Here is a 6,641-nt window from a genome sequence, read left to right as displayed (position 1 = left end):
GGGGCTGGCCGGTGGGGAGAAGGTCAAGGATCATGTGAAAAAATAAAAATTTTGAAATTGAAAATATTTTTTTAAATTGATGCTTTTCCAAAAAAAATGTAATTTGAAATTGGAGGAGAGCTATGGAAAATGTTTTCCTTAATTTTTGAAGGGAAGTCATTTTCCTTAATTTTGAGGAAAATGAGTTGATTTGGAAAACATTTTCCAAAACTTTTGTCCCAACCAAACATGAGAAAATTGAAAAACATTTTCCAGAAAATGTTTTCATTCATACCAAACACACTCTTAGTATAATTTATTCATGCATTTCAATTGATTTAACCATCGTACCTTGTCTGGTGATCTTGAATACTACTTAACTTATAAGTTTTTCTAGTTCTTCGTGGATTTATTCGACCATGGTAGCCCGTCTAGCTTCCAGTTTGTTTGATAGCATTTGGTAAAACTTTGTTAGGTCTTATTGTTGAAAATAAATGGTTCTAAACTAATGCCTCTTTACATTAATTCCCAGGTCATTTGCACTAACGCCCTTACTACATTTCATGCTCATATTTTTTTTTAAACTTTAAAAGTGTAATAATGGTATTTTTCTTTTATGTTCTGTTTGAGGTTGTTGGCTCATTCTTTTTGGCGTGCAGAAATAATTAGCTCATCCTTTTATCATAGTCACTGTTGTAGTATTTAGCTGAGGGTGTAAAATTTAATCTTATTTAAATAATTACATTGGTCTGGCTTCAATGTTTGTCATCAACTTGCCATCACATAACCCGTCTATGTTATGTTTATTTTATTATGTTATGTTGCTACCTTGTTGCACTGTTCCTTATATCAAATCATTTACTTGTGTTCCTTTCTTTTGCTACATGTGACATCCATCTTATTACATTTTGGACTTCTTCTTGCACATCTTTCGGTTGTCACGAGTTAGCCTCACCCATGTTGGAGAAGGTGAAGCAGAAATATGGGCTTAGAATAAAAATTACAGGTCTCGAGAATTGAAAACGCGCTGATATATAGTGTGATACAACCTATATGCAACAGCAGTATACACTGTATACAAACACGAAAATGTGCCAAAAGCCCTCTGCAAATTCCAGTTCTGTGTTGTATTATGATTGGGCCAAATACCCACTTATTTTTAGTATTGTTTGATATATTTTAGGATAGATGAAATTGGGTTGAAGATGAAATTAGGCTCAAGGTGAAATTAGGCTTAAGTACTGGTTCAGGTTGACAAAAAATCAGACTTGGGCCCAAAACACACACGCACTCTCTATTTTATTTGTTCTATTCGTTCAATTGTCTTTATTTTCTTATGTGCTAGTCAATTTTAAAGTTTTCCTTATCAATTTCCCAAAAGCAAACCATTTTGAATTAATTACTTGCAATTTCTAAAAAGATTAAATAATTATACATATTTCACTACTTAAATTATTTTGAAAAATTTTTTATTAAGTAAATCCCTAAACTATTTCCCTTCCCCTAAAATATATATATGTCACGACCCAAAGTACACCCTAGAAGATAGGGAATCCTTCAAGTCGCCACACGGCGTACTCGACCTCTTGGAGTTCTTGCACAATCCGTTAGACATTATTCATCGCATATATGTATATGAAAAGTAGTGCGGGATTATAAATTTTCACAACAAATGAAGAATAGTTCAAAATCTTTTTCATAGAAAAACATGGAAAAGACTATGTCTCTTTGTAGCCATCTAAGACACACGAGTATCTTGGGTCAGAACCCATACATCAACAGTATAGGAAAATATCAAAGTCTAGTACAATGTCTTTTGAATAGAAAATCTAAACATAGATATGTCCTCGAATCAATTGAGGACATACAAACTTCACTTCAAATGACTCATATCTTGCCATCTACACCTTTAGAGATAAGAAAATATATGAAATTAGTACATTAGCATGCACCAAGTATGGTGACATGCAAAACCATGCTAAAAGAACATTTGAGTTATAATATGATTTCATACTCTTTTGGAGAAAACATCATAAAACAATTATAAGAATCACTTGCAAGTCAACATACACACATATAAAACATATTCCAAGTAATCCACAACATACCACTTTCAACACTTAGAGGCCATTTAAGCACATATACCTCCTACCAAAGGTCCTCCTAAGACTCACTTAAGTGAAGCGGCCGCCCATGCAACCCCTTCACACACACCTAAGTGATCCTCAAGCCTTCCGAAAGTAAGATTATTCACATTTCATCATTAGACTCCATACCTAGAATTACTTTAAGACTCACCTAAGTAAGTCACGAAGAGACCATCAATACACCCTCTTCAAAACTACCAAAGCAATCCTTAAAGCTACTCTAGATAATTACCTTTTCATTCACACGCTTTAACTTAAGTTATTCAATAGTCACTAAGACCCTTAAGAGACATTCACATTTTGAAGACTTCACATAATGGTCTTGGAAGACCTATAGAATCTATAACACTTCGAAAATCCAAGATGCATTCTAGATCCTAATGTAAGTTTCATAACATTTAGACACTGTTCTAAGGTCCATTCTAATGAATATAAGTAATTTAGGAAGTCTAGAAACCAAAACGTCCAAGAACGTCCATGAAGTTCGGAAACTAGTTTAATGAGGTACTAGTGTGCCTTAGCCTATTTGACTAGCTTTTAGAAGTCGGAAAATGATGAAAATTGGTGGAATGGTGTCTAACATGTATATAAGTTGGTTCATATTTCAAATGTACGGGCACGACTCCCCAAGAACCAAGCAAGGGCCCTTGAGGAGGACCCTGACAATTTGGGGTCAAAGACTACCTGGGCAGTGTGCACCCACGAGGGGAATCGACGGGGCGTCGATGCCATCCGTCAACCAACACTTTGCCAAATTAGTGAAGTATATCTTTTGACAAGTTTCTGAATCAAATGATGGATGTGTAGCACGGAAGGGGGGGATGGTCGTCGGTTGACCCACGATCAGATCGTGGTGTCGTCTGTAAGGGCCTGTTTTCACTGCACGTTTTATCATAGGTTAATTATTCTTTGTTAGGAAGTTAATTAGGGGTTAGGGGAGGTATCATTAAGTGAGTTAACCCCTATATAAGGCCCTAACCTAATTAGCCTAACCTAAACTCACATAATTCCCAAACCCAAAACTCTCTTCATTCTCTTTTCATTCTCTCTCTAGTGAAGAACTCCAATGAATATCAAGATAGGGGAGGGTTTAATGGATGAAAAGGTTAAATTTCCTCCAACAATCTTCATCAATTAGCAAGGTATGATATCTCTTTCACCTTTGATACCTCGTTCCTCAAAGGGTTTCATCAAATTGATTTCAAAAAGAGTTTTCAAGTGAGTTTCATCCAATCTAGAAATGGATGTTGTTAATTGATTTGTTTATGATTTATTTTGGATATTATAAATATATTAACATGTATTTCAACTCAATTATGATATATCTTGATGAATTGGTCTAGTTTGTAGAAGATAACCTTTACCCCTTAACCCTAGGTTGTGATCTTGATATGAATTATATTATATTGGTTCAATGAATTTGTTATTCGTTAAATTACTATGAGATGATGTTGTATAAATTATGACTAAATTCGGATGAATTATATTCCTATCATGCTAGTTCTTGAGAAGTTGATTTAGGTTATGAAGTATGTTGTGAATTGACCTAAATATCTCATCTTAAGCTATGAACTAGTGATGAATTGTGATATTGTGATTTAATTAGCTCTTTTATAACGTTTATTATGGTTATATGATGATACTACACCCTAATTGGGTTGAGTAAGGGTTTATGGTAAGACCTTTATGATGAATTATGAAGAACACTTGGTAAGTCTTGTGATCCCCTGTTCTTTACTTCAATTATGGTTAATTGTTATTAAGTCATGATGTTGTATTGGAGTATGCCTTGTATTAAGATTGATAGGGTTGGTATGATGTTGAAGTAAAATTTCTTGATTATGGTTTGTGAGGTGTTGGCTAAGATGTAAAATTTATACGGATGGTGAATGATTTACCAATGTGCTTTATTATGAAGTTATATGTTAATGTGCTAACCTCACCTATATGATGTAATGAAAGGACAATACTCATGCAATTTTTATTGAGCTATGATGATGATGATCATACAAGAGATAAACCCAATGACCTACATTAAGATATTATTATTAATGAAGGTATTAAAGACATTTCAAAAAGGACTCTATCTTAGCACCAAGTGAACTAGAGTGAGGAGTGTCCCTTCCCACATAGGGAAGTTAGGATCACTAATGTACTCTTGAGATTGGAGACTACAATGCATGTAGAATAAAGAGGGTCCCAACTATATCTCCTAGTTCTTGAACTATGTTGCCCCCATAGGAACTCTAGCTAGTGGATCCACATAGTATCTATATTTATGTTTTGTTACTACCTTGGCAAGTAGTCCGCCTTCTTTCGGTGTAGGGTTCCATGACACCGGATTCCCCGTTAGCTCATGTGGTCTATGTCGGTTAGGGCAAGATGTTCCCAAAAGGTAAAATGAATTAAAGGATTGAACTCTAACTAAGATGACCTAAGGATCTACCTTAGTCTAGGTAGGGGTATGTGACTCTACCTAAAAATTGACCTAGTTAGATTTGCAAGAAGCCTTAAGAGGATGTTCTTATGTTATGTTAATAATGGTACCCGATATGTATATGATGAACTTGCACATTGTTGATATTATATGTTGATTAGCTTCACTTATGATATGTGGTTGTCTACGTTGTTAAAATATGATGATATGTACTCTTAAAGGCCATGCTATGTGAAGTAGGATGTTGGTCATGATTCTTGTTGGGTTACTCGATTGAGTAAGGTTATGGGTCTTTGCTTGGTCATTGCACTTGTTGACTTGATAGGGGTTCATGGGTAATTGTCTTACTTTAATTATGTTACAGTGAACTCTTATTCATGCTTGTGGTTATTTATGACTTGATCATGGAGTTACTTGACTATGTAATCAATACATGTTATGCATGTTGACTTGACTAGTTTTGATGTTGTTGGTCTTGTGATGTACATGCCTATGACTTAATGAATATGCCTAATTGATTTGGTATAGTATTGTTGAATATGCATAAAGGTTTTCAAAGTAAATTTCATACTTAATGAAATGTCATATCTTAGCATGTTTTCATGATATGTGTGCATATGGTCTCATACTTAGTACAAGTGGTGTACGAACCCCATTTCTTCCTTTTCTCTATTATTTTAGGTTCTGATCGTTGAAGGGAACACACACACACACACACACACACACAAACACAAACACAAACAAACACACACACACACACACACACACACACCTTGTGCCATTCTAATCCGAGATACAATTCAAAGTTTCAGTCTTCTTCTTGAATTCTGATTTTTTCCTTCTTGGTGTGTCAAAATTCTTCATGGTATCAGAGCGGGTTACAAAATCTTAAGAAGTGTTCATCTAAACAGTGTTCATTTCCTTGTATTCATATGTGTAGTGTTCTGCGTGTGTTTCATTGAAGTTCTAGAGAATTGAATCTATGAAGTTGTTGGTGTTTTCCGGTGCACAAATTTAAGATGAAGAAGAAGAAGAAGAAGAAGAAGGATAGTTAAACATGAAACAAGGAGTAACTGATGGTCAAATCACAACTGAAAACAACAGTGTGGAAGGAAACTCTAGAAATCCGAGTTATATACAAGCTATGTCATCTAATCAAGGGGTTGATTATAGTCATCCATTGTTCTTGAGTCCCACTGATATCAACCATGTGAATCTGATTTCTTTCCAAATTATTGGAATAGAATTTTATGTGGTGTGGAGTAGATCAATCAAGTTGGCATCGCTAGGTAGGAACAAGATTTGTTTGGTAGATTGATCTTGCAAGAAAGAGAGTGTAGGTGTTGAGTTGCAAGGTCAATGGGAAAGAGTCAACAACATTGTGTTGTCATGACTTCTAAATTCAGTTTCAAAAATTTTATCAGGAGGAGTAGCATTTGCTTCATCAGCTCAAGGTGTATGGAATGATTTAAAGGAGAGGGTCTATCAATTAGACGGATCAAGAACCTTCAGCCTGCACAGAGAAATTGCTACATTGCAATAAGGTACAAAGTTTGTATCAATGTACTTAACCAAACTCAAAGCCTTGTGGGATGAGTTTTGAGGCATTAGTGCCTCCTCCTGGGTGTTATTGTAAGAAGGCAAGAGGTTTTGTGGATCACTTGAATAAACAAAAAATATAGCAGCTCTGATGGGGTTGAATGAATCTTTTGGACAAGCAAGAAATTAGATCATGTTGATGAGTCCAATACCTTCAGTAAATTAGGCCTATGCTATGATTGTAAATGATGAATGTCAAAAAATGACTTCAAGTAGGTGTACTATAGGATTTAGTTCTATAAGTAATACTGGAGTAGAAGCTCTAGGGATACATTCAAGAACTGGAGGAACCTCCAATACACAAGGTTACAACAAGTTCAAGAAGAATTTTTTGCAGTCGTTTGTGAATTGTGCAGGTGCAAGGGGCACACCAAAGATCAATGTTATGAACTAATTGGATACCCCTCAGATTTTAAGTCCAAGAGGAAATTAAATACTGGAGCAGGGAATGGAACCTACATGGTTGGTATTGATGATAA

At 35.1% G+C, this 6,641-nt stretch overlaps 1 long non-coding RNA gene across 1 annotated transcript in view; it reads left to right on the top strand.

Moving 5' to 3' along the window:
* The window catches only part of LOC107021767, a 4,306-nt gene extending 2,961 nt beyond the window's left edge, over nucleotides 1-1,345 (top strand). The window contains exon 2 of the long non-coding RNA XR_001457072.2: nucleotides 929-1,345. This is a non-coding gene — a long non-coding RNA (uncharacterized LOC107021767). The remainder of the gene's footprint in view (nucleotides 1-928) is intronic.
* Nucleotides 1,346-6,641: the final 5,296 nt, after the last annotated feature.

Source organism: Solanum pennellii, chromosome 6 (assembly GCF_001406875.1).
Source record: "Solanum pennellii chromosome 6, SPENNV200".
Lineage (NCBI taxonomy): Eukaryota > Viridiplantae > Streptophyta > Magnoliopsida > Solanales > Solanaceae > Solanum > Solanum pennellii.
Note: the sequence above shows the minus strand (reverse complement) of the source record. Positions and strands in the feature narration are given on the sequence as shown.